Here is a 12,205-nt window from a genome sequence, read left to right as displayed (position 1 = left end):
CAGAGGGAGAGGTAGGAAGACTTGTCTGTGACTTACAGAGGGAGAGGTAGGAAGACTTGTCTGTGACTTACAGAGGGAGAGGTAGGAAGACTTGTCTGTGACTTACAGAGGGAGAGATAGGAAGACTTGTCTGTGACTTACAGAGGGAGAGGTAGGAAGACTTGTCTGTGACTTACAGAGGGAGAGGTAGGAAGACTTGTCTGTGACTGAGGGAGAGGTCTTGTCTGTGACTTACAGAGGGAGAGGTTTGGAAGACTTGTCTGTGACTTACAGAGGGAGAGGTAGGAAGACTTGTCTGTGACTTACAGAGGGAGAGGTAGGAAGACTTGTCTGTGACTTACAGAGGGAGAGGTAGGAAGACTTGTCTGTGACTTACAGAGGGAGAGGTAGGAAGACTTGTCTGTGACTTACAGAGGGAGAGGTAGGAAGACTTGTCTGTGACTTACAGAGGAGAGGTAGGAAGACTTGTCTGTGACTTACAGAGGGAGAGGTAGGAAGACTTGTCTGTGACTTACAGAGGGAGAGGTTGGAAGACTTGTCTGTGACTTACAGAGGGAGAGGTAGGAAGACTTGTCTGTGACTTACAGAGGGAGAGGTAGGAAGACTTGTCTGTGACTTACAGAGGGAGAGGTAGGAAGACTTGTCTGTGACTTACAGAGGGAGAAGTCTGGACGACTTGTCTGTGACTTACAGAGGGAGAGGTAGGAAGACTTGTCTGTGACTTACAGAGGAGAGGTAGGAAGACTTGTCTGTGACTTACAGAGGGAGAGGTAGGAAGACTTGTCTGTGACTTACAGAGGGAGAGGTAGGAAGACTTGTCTGTGACTTACAGAGGGAGGAGAGTAAGACTTGGAAGACTTGTCTGTGACTTACAGAGGGAGAGGTAGGAAGACTTGTCTGTGACTTACAGAGGGAGAGGTAGGAAGACTTGTCTGTGACTTACAGAGGGAGAGGTAGGAAGACTTGTCTGTGACTTACAGAGGGAGAGGTAGGAAGACTTGTCTGTGACTTACAGAGGGAGAGGTAGGAAGACTTGTCTGTGACTTACAGAGGGAGAGGTAGGAAGACTTGTCTGTGACTTACAGAGGGAGAGGTAGGAAGACTTGTCTGTGACTTACAGAGGGAGAGGTAGGAAGACTTGTCTGTGACTTACAGAGGGAGAGGTAGGAAGACTTGTCTGTGACTTACAGAGGGAGAGGTAGGAAGACTTGTCTGTGACTTACAGAGGGAGAGGTAGGAAGACTTGTCTGTGACTTACAGAGGGAGAGGTTGGAAGACTTGTCTGTGACTTACAGAGGGAGAGGTAGGATGACTTGTCTGTGACTTACAGAGGGAGAGGTAGGAAGACTTGTCTGTGACTTACAGAGGGAGAGGTAGGAAGACTTGTCTGTGACTTACAGAGGGAGAGGTTGGAAGACTTGTCTGTGACTTACAGAGGGAGAGGTAGGAAGACTTGTCTGTGACTTACAGAGGGAGAGATAGGAAGACTTGTCTGTGACTTGTCTGTGACTTACAGAGGGAGAGGTAGACTTGTCTGTGAACAGAGGGAGAGGTAGGATTACTTGTCTGTGACTTACAGAGGGAGAGGTAGGAAGACTTGTCTGTGACTTACAGAGGGAGAGGTAGGAAGACTTGTCTGTGACTTACAGAGGGAGAGATAGGAAGACTTGTCTGTGACTTACAGAGGGAGAGGTAGGAAGACTTGTCTGTGACTTACAGAGGGAGAGGTAGGAAGACTTGTCTGTGACTTACAGAGGGAGAGGTAGGAAGACTTGTCTGTGACTTACAGAGGGAGAGGTAGGAAGACTTGTCTGTGACTTACAGAGGGAGAGGTAGGAAGACTTGTCTGTGACTTACAGAGGGAGAGGTAGGAAGACTTGTCTGTGACTTACAGAGGGAGAGGTAGGAAGACTTGTCTGTGACTTACAGAGGGAGAGGTAGGAAGACTTGTCTGTGACTTACAGAGGGAGAGGTAGGAAGACTTGTCTGTGACTTACAGAGGGAGAGAGTAGGAAGACTTGTCTGTGACTTACAGAGGGAGAGGTAGGAAGACTTGTCTGTGACTTACAGAGGGAGAGGTAGGAAGACTTGTCTGTGACTTACAGAGGGAGAGGTAGGAAGACTTGTCTGTGACTTACAGAGGGAGAGGTAGGAAGACTTGTCTGTGACTTACAGAGGGAGAGGTAGGAAGACTTGTCTGTGACTTACAGAGGGAGAGGTAGGAAGACTTGTCTGTGACTTACAGAGGGAGAGGTAGGAAGACTTGTCTGTGACTTACAGAGGGAGAGGTAGGAAGACTTGTCTGTGACTTACAGAGGGAGAGGTAGGAAGACTTGTCTGTGACTTACAGAGGGAGAGGTTGGAAGACTTGTCTGTGACTTACAGAGGGAGATGTTGGAAGACTTGTCTGTGACTTACAGAGGGAGAGGTAGGATGACTTGTCTGTGACTTACAGAGGGAGAGGTAGGAAGACTTGTCTGTGACTTACAGAGGGAGAGGTAGGAAGACTTGTCTGTGACTTACAGAGGGAGAGGTAGGAAGACTTGTCTGTGACTTACAGAGGGAGAGGTAGGAAGACTTGTCTGTGACTTACAGAGGGAGAGGTAGGAAGACTTGTCTGTGACTTACAGAGGGAGAGGTAGGAAGACTTGTCTGTGACTTACAGAGGGAGAGATAGGAAAACTTGTCTGTGACTTACAGAGGGAGAGATAGGAAGACTTGTCTGTGACTTACAGAGGGAGAGGTAGGAAGACTTGTCTGTGACTTACAGAGGGAGAGGTAGGAAGACTTGTCTGTGACTTACAGAGGGAGAGGTAGGAAGACTTGTCTGTGACTTACAGAGGGAGAGGTAGGAAGACTTGTCTGTGACTTACAGAGGGAGAGGTAGGAAGACTTGTCTGTGACTTACAGAGGGAGAGGTAGGAAGACTTGTCTGTGACTTACAGAGGGAGAGGTAGGAAGACTTGTCTGTGACTTACAGAGGGAGAGGTAGGAAGACTTGTCTGTGACTTACAGAGGGAGAGGTAGGAAGACTTGTCTGTGACTTACAGAGGGAGAGATAGGAAGACTTGTCTGTGACTTACAGAGGGAGAGGTAGGAAGACTTGTCTGTGACTTACAGAGGGAGAGGTAGGAAGACTTGTCTGTGACTTACAGAGGGAGAGGTAGGAAGACTTGTCTGTGACTTACAGAGGGAGAGGTAGGAAGACTTGTCTGTGACTTACAGAGGGAGAGATAGGAAGACTTGTCTGTGACTTACAGAGGGAGAGGTAGGAAGACTTGTCTGTGACTTACAGAGGGAGAGGTAGGAAGACATGTCTGTGACTTACAGAGGGAGAAGTAGGAAGACTTGTCTGTGACTTACAGAGGGAGAGGTAGGAAGACTTGTCTGTGACTTACAGAGGGAGAGGTAGGAAGACTTGTCTGTGACTTACAGAGGGAGAGGTAGGAAGACTTGTCTGTGACTTACAGAGGGAGAGGTAGGAAGACTTGTCTGTGACTTACAGAGGGAGAGGTAGGAAGACTTGTCTGTGACTTACAGAGGGAGAGGTAGGAAGACTTGTCTGTGACTTACAGAGGGAGAGGTAGGAAGACTTGTCTGTGACTTACAGAGGGAGAGGTAGGAAGACTTGTCTGTGACTTACAGAGGGAGAGAGGTAGGAAGACTTGTCTGTGACTTACAGAGGGAGAGGTAGGAAGACTTGTCTGTGACTTACAGAGGGAGAGGTAGGAAGACTTGTCTGTGACTTACAGAGGGAGAGGTAGGAAGACTTGTCTGTGACTTACAGAGGGAGAGGTTGGAAGACTTGTCTGTGACTTACAGAGGGAGAGGTAGGAAGACTTGTCTGTGACTTACAGAGGGAGAGGTAGGAAGACTTGTCTGTGACTTACAGAGGGAGAGGTAGGAAGACTTGTCTGTGACTTACAGAGGGAGAGGTAGGAAGACTTGTCTGTGACTTACAGAGGGAGAGGTAGGAAGACTTGTCTGTGACTTACAGAGGGAGAGGTAGGAAGACTTGTCTGTGACTTACAGAGGGAGAGGTAGGAAGACTTGTCTGTGACTTACAGAGGGAGAGGTAGGAAGACTTGTCTGTGACTTACAGAGGGAGAGGTAGGAAGACTTGTCTGTGACTTACAGAGGGAGAGGTAGGAAGACTTGTCTGTGACTTACAGAGGGAGAGGTAGGAAGACTTGTCTGTGACTTACAGAGGGAGAGATAGGAAGACTTGTCTGTGACTTACAGAGGGAGAGAGAGGAAGACTTGTCTGTGACTTACAGAGGGAGAGGTAGGAAGACTTGTCTGTGACTTACAGAGGGAGAGGTAGGAAGACTTGTCTGTGACTTACAGAGGGAGAGGTAGGAAGACTTGTCTGTGACTTACAGAGGGAGAGGTGTCTGGACTGACTTGTCTGTGACTTACAGAGGGAGAGGTAGGAAGACTTGTCTGTGACTTACAGAGGGAGAGGTAGGAAGACTTGTCTGTGACTTACAGAGGGAGAGGTAGGAAGACTTGTCTGTGACTTACAGAGGGAGAGGTAGGAAGACTTGTCTGTGACTTACAGAGGGAGAGGTAGGAAGACTTGTCTGTGACTTACAGAGGGAGAGGTAGGAAGACTTGTCTGTGACTTACAGAGGGAGAGGTAGGAAGACTTGTCTGTGACTTACAGAGGGAGAGGTAGGAAGACTTGTCTGTGACTTACAGAGGGAGAGGTAGGAAGACTTGTCTGTGACTTACAGAGGGAGAGGTAGGAAGACTTGTCTGTGACTTACAGAGGGAGAGGTAGGAAGACTTGTCTGTGACTTACAGAGGGAGAGGTAGGAAGACTTGTCTGTGACTTACAGAGGGAGAGGTAGGAAGACTTGTCTGTGACTTACAGAGGGAGAGGTAGGAAGACTTGTCTGTGACTTACAGAGGGAGAGGTAGGAAGACTTGTCTGTGACTTACAGAGGGAGAGGTAGGAAGACTTGTCTGTGACTTACAGAGGGAGAGGTAGGAAGACTTGTCTGTGACTTACAGAGGGAGAGGTAGGAAGACTTGTCTGTGACTTACAGAGGGAGAGGTAGGAAGACTTGTCTGTGACTTACAGAGGGAGAGGTAGGAAGACTTGTCTGTGACTTACAGAGGGAGAGGTAGGAAGACTTGTCTGTGACTTACAGAGGGAGAGGTAGGAAGACTTGTCTGTGACTTACAGAGGGAGAGGTAGGAAGACTTGTCTGTGACTTACAGAGGGAGAGGTAGGAAGACTTGTCTGTGACTTACAGAGGGAGAGAGGTAGGAAGACTTGTCTGTGACTTACAGAGGGAGAGGTAGGAAGACTTGTCTGTGACTTACAGAGGGAGAGGTAGGAAGACTTGTCTGTGACTTACAGAGGGAGAGGTAGGAAGACTTGTCTGTGACTTACAGAGGGAGAGGTAGGAAGACTTGTCTGTGACTTACAGAGGGAGAGGTAGGAAGACTTGTCTGTGACTTACAGAGGAGAGGTAGGAAGACTTGTCTGTGACTTACAGAGGGAGAGGTAGGAAGACTTGTCTGTGACTTACAGAGGGAGAGGTAGGAAGACTTGTCTGTGACTTACAGAGGGAGAGAGTAGGAAGACTTGTCTGTGACTTACAGAGGGAGAGGTAGGAAGACTTGTCTGTGACTTACAGAGGGAGAGGTAGGAAGACTTGTCTGTGACTTACAGAGGGAGAGGTAGGAAGACTTGTCTGTGACTTACAGAGGGAGAGGTAGGAAGACTTGTCTGTGACTTACAGAGGGAGAGGTAGGAAGACTTGTCTGTGACTTACAGAGGAGAGGTAGGAAGACTTGTCTGTGACTTACAGAGGGAGAGGTAGGAAGACTTGTCTGTGACTTACAGAGGGAGAGGTAGGAAGACTTGTCTGTGACTTACAGAGGGAGAGGTAGGAAGACTTGTCTGTGACTTACAGAGGGAGAGGTAGGAAGACTTGTCTGTGACTTACAGAGGGAGAGGTAGGAAGACTTGTCTGTGACTTACAGAGGGAGAGGTAGGAAGACTTGTCTGTGACTTACAGAGGGAGAGGTAGGAAGACTTGTCTGTGACTTACAGAGGGAGAGGTAGGAAGACTTGTCTGTGACTTACAGAGGGAGAGGTAGGAAGACTTGTCTGTGACTTACAGAGGGAGAGGTAGGAAGACTTGTCTGTGACTTACAGAGGGAGAGGTAGGAAGACTTGTCTGTGACTTACAGAGGGAGAGGTAGGAAGACTTGTCTGTGACTTACAGAGGGAGAGGTAGGAAGACTTGTCTGTGACTTACAGAGGGAGAGGTAGGAAGACTTGTCTGTGACTTACAGAGGGAGAGGTAGGAAGACTTGTCTGTGACTTACAGAGGGAGAGGTAGGAAGACTTGTCTGTGACTTACAGAGGGAGAGGTAGGAAGACTTGTCTGTGACTTACAGAGGGAGAGGTAGGAAGACTTGTCTGTGACTTACAGAGGGAGAGGTAGGAAGACTTGTCTGTGACTTACAGAGGGAGAGGTTGGAAGACTTGTCTGTGACTTACAGAGGGAGAGGTAGGAAGACTTGTCTGTGACTTACAGAGGGAGAGGTAGGAAGACTTGTCTGTGACTTACAGAGGGAGAGGTAGGAAGACTTGTCTGTGACTTACAGAGGGAGAGGTAGGAAGACTTGTCTGTGACTTACAGAGGGAGAGGTAGGAAGACTTGTCTGTGACTTACAGAGGGAGAGGTAGGAAGACTTGTCTGTGACTTACAGAGGGAGAGGTAGGAAGACTTGTCTGTGACTTACAGAGGGAGAGGTAGGAAGACTTGTCTGTGACTTACAGAGGGAGAGGTAGGAAGACTTGTCTGTGACTTACAGAGGGAGAGGTAGTTAGACTTGTCTGTGACTTACAGAGGGAGAGGTAGGAAGACTTGTCTGTGACTTGCAGAGGGAGAGGTAGGAAGACTTATCTGTGACTTACAGAGGGAGAGGTAGGAAGACTTATCTGTGACTTACAGAGGGAGAGGTAGGAAGACTTGTCTGTGACTTACAGAGGGAGAGGTAGGAAGACTTGTCTGTGACTTACAGAGGGAGAGGTAGGAAGACTTGTCTGTGACTTACAGAGGGAGAGGTAGGAAGACTTGTCTGTGACTTACAGAGGGAGAGGTAGGAAGACTTGTCTGTGACTTACAGAGGGAGAGGTAGGAAGACTTGTCTGTGACTTACAGAGGGAGAGGTAGGAAGACTTGTCTGTGACTTACAGAGGGAGAGGTAGGAAGACTTGTCTGTGACTTACAGAGGGAGAGGTAGAAGACTTGTCTGTGACTTACAGAGGGAGAGGTAGGAAGACTTGTCTGTGACTTACAGAGGGAGAGGTAGGAAGACTTGTCTGTGACTTACAGAGGGAGAGGTAGAAGACTTGTCTGTGACTTACAGAGGGAGAGGTAGGAAGACTTGTCTGTGACTTACAGAGGGAGAGGTTGGAAGACTTGTCTGTGACTTACAGAGGGAGAGGTAGGAAGACTTGTCTGTGACTTACAGAGGGAGAGGTAGGAAGACTTGTCTGTGACTTACAGAGGGAGAGGTAGGAAGACTTGTCTGTGACTTACAGAGGGAGAGGTAGGAAGACTTGTCTGTGACTTACAGAGGGAGAGGGGAGAGGTAGAAGACTTGTCTGTGACTTACAGAGGGAGAGGTAGGAAGACTTGTCTGTGACTTACAGAGGGAGAGGTTGGAAGACTTGTCTGTGACTTACAGAGGGAGAGGTTGGAAGACTTGTCTGTGACTTACAGAGGGAGAGGTAGGAAGACTTGTCTGTGACTTACAGAGGGAGAGGTAGGAAGACTTGTCTGTGACTTACAGAGGGAGAGGTAGGAAGACTTGTCTGTGACTTACAGAGGGAGAGGTAGGAAGACTTGTCTGTGACTTACAGAGGGAGAGGTAGGAAGACTTGTCTGTGACTTACAGAGGGAGAGGTAGGAAGACTTGTCTGTGACTTACAGAGGGAGAGGTAGTGACTTACAGACTTGTCTGTGACTTACAGAGGGAGAGGTAGGAAGACTTGTCTGTGACTTACAGAGGGAGAGGTAGGAAGACTTGTCTGTGACTTACAGAGGGAGAGGTAGGAAGACTTGTCTGTGACTTACAGAGGGAGAGGTAGGAAGACTTGTCTGTGACTTACAGAGGGAGAGGTAGGAAGACTTGTCTGTGACTTACAGAGGGAGAGGTAGGAAGACTTGTCTGTGACTTACAGAGGGAGAGGTAGGAAGACTTGTCTGTGACTTACAGAGGGAGAGGTAGGAAGACTTGTCTGTGACTTACAGAGGGAGAGGTAGGAAGACTTGTCTGTGACTTACAGAGGGAGAGGTTTGATGACTTGTCTGTGACTTACAGAGGGAGAGGTAGGAAGACTTGTCTGTGACTTACAGAGGGAGAGGTAGGAAGACTTGTCTGTGACTTACAGAGGGAGAGGTTGGAAGACTTGTCTGTGACTTACAGAGGGAGAGGTAGGAAGACTTGTCTGTGACTTACAGAGGGAGAGGTAGGAAGACTTGTCTGTGACTTACAGAGGGAGAGGTAGGAAGACTTGTCTGTGACTTACAGAGGGAGAGGTAGGAAGACTTGTCTGTGACTTACAGAGGGAGAGGTAGGAAGACTTGTCTGTGACTTACAGAGGGAGAGGTAGGAAGACTTGTCTGTGACTTACAGAGGGAGAGGTTGGAAGACTTGTCTGTGACTGTGACTTACAGAGGGAGAGGTAGGAAGACTTGTCTGTGACTTACAGAGGGAGAGGTAGGAAGACTTGTCTGTGACTTACAGAGGGAGAGGTAGGAAGACTTGTCTGTGACTTACAGAGGGAGAGGTAGGAAGACTTGTCTGTGACTTACAGAGGGAGAGGTAGGAAGACTTGTCTGTGACTTACAGAGGGAGAGGTAGGAAGACTTGTCTGTGACTTACAGAGGGAGAGGTAGGAAGACTTGTCTGTGACTTACAGAGGGAGAGGTAGGAAGACTTGTCTGTGACTTACAGAGGGAGAGGTAGGAAGACTTGTCTGTGACTTACAGAGGGAGAGGTAGGAAGACTTGTCTGTGACTTACAGAGGGAGAGGTAGGAAGACTTGTCTGTGACTTACAGAGGGAGAGGTAGGAAGACTTGTCTGTGACTTACAGAGGGAGAGGTAGGAAGACTTGTCTGTGACTTACAGAGGGAGAGGTTGGAAGACTTGTCTGTGACTTACAGAGGGAGAGGTAGGAAGACTTGTCTGTGACTTACAGAGGGAGAGGTAGGAAGACTTGTCTGTGACTTACAGAGGGAGAGGTAGGAAGACTTGTCTGTGACTTACAGAGGGAGAGGTAGGAAGACTTGTCTGTGACTTACAGAGGGAGAGGTAGGAAGACTTGTCTGTGACTTACAGAGGGAGAGGTAGGAAGACTTGTCTGTGACTTACAGAGAGGAGAGGTAGGAAGACTTGTCTGTGACTTACAGAGGGAGAGGTAGGAAGACTTGTCTGTGACTTACAGAGGGAGAGGTAGGAAGACTTGTCTGTGACTTACAGAGGGAGAGGTAGGAAGACTTGTCTGTGACTTACAGAGGGAGAGGTTGGAAGACTTGTCTGTGACTTACAGAGGGAGAGGTAGGAAGACTTGTCTGTGACTTACAGAGGGAGAGGTAGGAAGACTTGTCTGTGACTTACAGAGGGAGAGGTAGGAAGACTTGTCTGTGACTTACAGAGGGAGAGGTAGGAAGACTTGTCTGTGACTTACAGAGGGAGAGGTAGGAAGACTTGTCTGTGACTTACAGAGGGAGAGGTAGGAAGACTTGTCTGTGACTTACAGAGGGAGAGGTAGGAAGACTTGTCTGTGACTTACAGAGGGAGAGGTAGGAAGACTTGTCTGTGACTTACAGAGGGAGAGGTAGGAAGACTTGTCTGTGACTTACAGAGGGAGAGGTAGGAAGACTTGTCTGTGACTTACAGAGGGAGAGGTAGGAAGACTTGTCTGTGACTTACAGAGGGAGAGTAGGAAGACTTGTCTGTGACTTACAGAGGGAGAGGTAGGAAGACTTGTCTGTGACTTACAGAGGGAGAGGTAGGAAGACTTGTCTGTGACTTACAGAGGGAGAGGTAGGAAGACTTGTCTGTGACTTACAGAGGGAGAGGTAGGAAGACTTGTCTGTGACTTACAGAGGGAGAGGTAGGAAGACTTGTCTGTGACTTACAGAGGGAGAGGTAGGAAGACTTGTCTGTGACTTACAGAGGGAGAGGTAGGAAGACTTGTCTGTGACTTACAGAGGGAGAGGTAGGAAGACTTGTCTGTGACTTACAGAGGGAGAGGTTGGAAGACTTGTCTGTGACTTACAGAGGGAGAGGTAGGAAGACTTGTCTGTGACTTACAGAGGGAGAGGTAGGAAGACTTGTCTGTGACTTACAGAGGGAGAGGTAGGAAGACTTGTCTGTGACTTACAGAGGGAGAGGTAGGAAGACTTGTCTGTGACTTACAGAGGGAGAGGTAGGAAGACTTGTCTGTGACTTACAGAGGGAGAGGTAGGAAGACTTGTCTGTGACTTACAGAGGGAGAGGTAGGAAGACTTGTCTGTGACTTACAGAGGGAGAGGTAGGAAGACTTGTCTGTCTGTGACTTGTCTGAGGGAGAGGTAGGAAGACTTGTCTGTGACTTACAGAGGGAGAGGTAGGAAGACTTGTCTGTGACTTACAGAGGGAGAGGTAGGAAGACTTGTCTGTGACTTACAGAGGAGAGGTAGGAAGACTTGTCTGTGACTTACAGAGGGAGAGGTAGGAAGACTTGTCTGTGACTTACAGAGGGAGAGGTAGGAAGACTTGTCTGTGACTTACAGAGGGAGAGGTAGGAAGACTTGTCTGTGACTTACAGAGGGAGAGGTAGGAAGACTTGTCTGTGACTTACAGAGGGAGAGGTAGGAAGACTTGTCTGTGACTTACAGAGGGAGAGGTAGGAAAACTTGTCTGTGACTTACAGAGGGAGAGGTAGGAAGACTTGTCTGTGACTTACAGAGGGAGAGGTAGGAAGACTTGTCTGTGACTTACAGAGGGAGAGGTAGGAAGACTTGTCTGTGACTTACAGAGGGAGAGGTAGGAAGACTTGTCTGTGACTTACAGAGGGAGAGGTAGGAAGACTTGTCTGTGACTTACAGAGGGAGAGGTAGGAAGACTTGTCTGTGACTTACAGAGGGAGAGGTAGGAAGTCTGTGACTTGAGGGAGAGGTAGGAAGACTGTGACTTACAGAGGGAGAGGTAGGAAGACTTGTCTGTGACTTACAGAGGGAGAGGTAGGAAGACTTGTCTGTGACTTACAGAGGGAGAGGTAGGAAGACTTGTCTGTGACTTACAGAGGGAGAGGTAGGAAGACTTGTCTGTGACTTACAGAGGGAGAGGTTGGAAGACTTGTCTGTGACTTACAGAGGGAGAGGTAGGAAGACTTGTCTGTGACTTACAGAGGGAGAGGTAGGAAGACTTGTCTGTGACTTACAGAGGGAGAGACTTGTAGGGAAGACTTGTCTGTGACTTACAGAGGGAGAGGTAGGAAGACTTGTCTGTGACTTACAGAGGGAGAGGTAGGAAAACTTGTCTGTGACTTACAGAGGGAGAGATAGGAAGACTTGTCTGTGACTTACAGAGGGAGAGGTAGGAAGACTTGTCTGTGACTTACAGAGGGAGAGGTAGGAAGACTTGTCTGTGACTTACAGAGGGAGAGGTAGGAAGACTTGTCTGTGACTTACAGAGGGAGAGGTAGGAAGACTTGTCTGTGACTTACAGAGGGAGAGGTAGGAAGACTTGTCTGTGACTTACAGAGGGAGAGGTAGGAAGACTTGTCTGTGACTTACAGAGGGAGAGGTAGGAAGACTTGTCTGTGACTTACAGAGGGAGAGGTAGGAAGACTTGTCTGTGACTTACAGAGGGAGAGGTAGGAAGACTTGTCTGTGACTTACAGAGGGAGAGGTAGGAAGACTTGTCTGTGACTTACAGAGGGAGAGGTAGGAAGACTTGTCTGTGACTTACAGAGGGAGAGGTAGGAAGACTTGTCTGTGACTTACAGAGGGAGAGGTAGGAAGACTTGTCTGTGACTTACAGAGGGAGAGGTAGGAAGACTTGTCTGTGACTTACAGAGGGAGAGGTAGGAAGACTTGTCTGTGACTTACAGAGGGAGAGGTAGGAAGACTTGTCTGTGACTTACAGAGGGAGAGGTAGGAAGACTTGTCTGTGACTTACAGA

General features: G+C 48.4%; 1 protein-coding gene and 1 long non-coding RNA gene across 53 annotated transcripts in view; one reads left to right on the top strand and one right to left on the bottom strand.

Annotated features, from left to right (window-relative positions):
- LOC118380460 (CUGBP Elav-like family member 3) overlaps positions 1-12,205 on the bottom strand; it is a 57,464-nt gene that overhangs the window by 12,678 nt on the left and 32,581 nt on the right. The gene's annotated exons all lie outside the window — the stretch shown is intronic.
- The window catches only part of LOC127927344 (uncharacterized), a 45,658-nt gene that overhangs the window by 1,853 nt on the left and 31,600 nt on the right, over positions 1-12,205 (top strand). For 28 of the 50 annotated variants that reach the window (XR_008127059.1, XR_008127041.1, XR_008127033.1 and 25 more), the window contains exon 1: positions 6,705-7,055. This is a non-coding gene — a long non-coding RNA (uncharacterized LOC127927344). Of the gene's footprint in view, positions 1-591; positions 666-1,142; positions 1,444-2,217; positions 2,464-3,669; positions 3,831-6,366; positions 6,531-6,704; positions 7,056-8,163; positions 8,466-9,042; positions 9,207-9,433; positions 9,593-10,162; positions 10,327-11,241; positions 11,403-11,547; positions 11,688-12,205 lie in introns of those variants that run through there. The other 22 variants (XR_008127079.1, XR_008127077.1, XR_008127067.1 and 19 more) reach the window with 20 other exon arrangements.

Source organism: Oncorhynchus keta, unplaced genomic scaffold, assembly GCF_023373465.1.
Source record: "Oncorhynchus keta strain PuntledgeMale-10-30-2019 unplaced genomic scaffold, Oket_V2 Un_scaffold_1315_pilon_pilon, whole genome shotgun sequence".
In the NCBI taxonomy this organism is placed as follows: Eukaryota; Metazoa; Chordata; class Actinopteri; order Salmoniformes; family Salmonidae; genus Oncorhynchus; species Oncorhynchus keta.
Note: the sequence above shows the minus strand (reverse complement) of the source record. Positions and strands in the feature narration are given on the sequence as shown.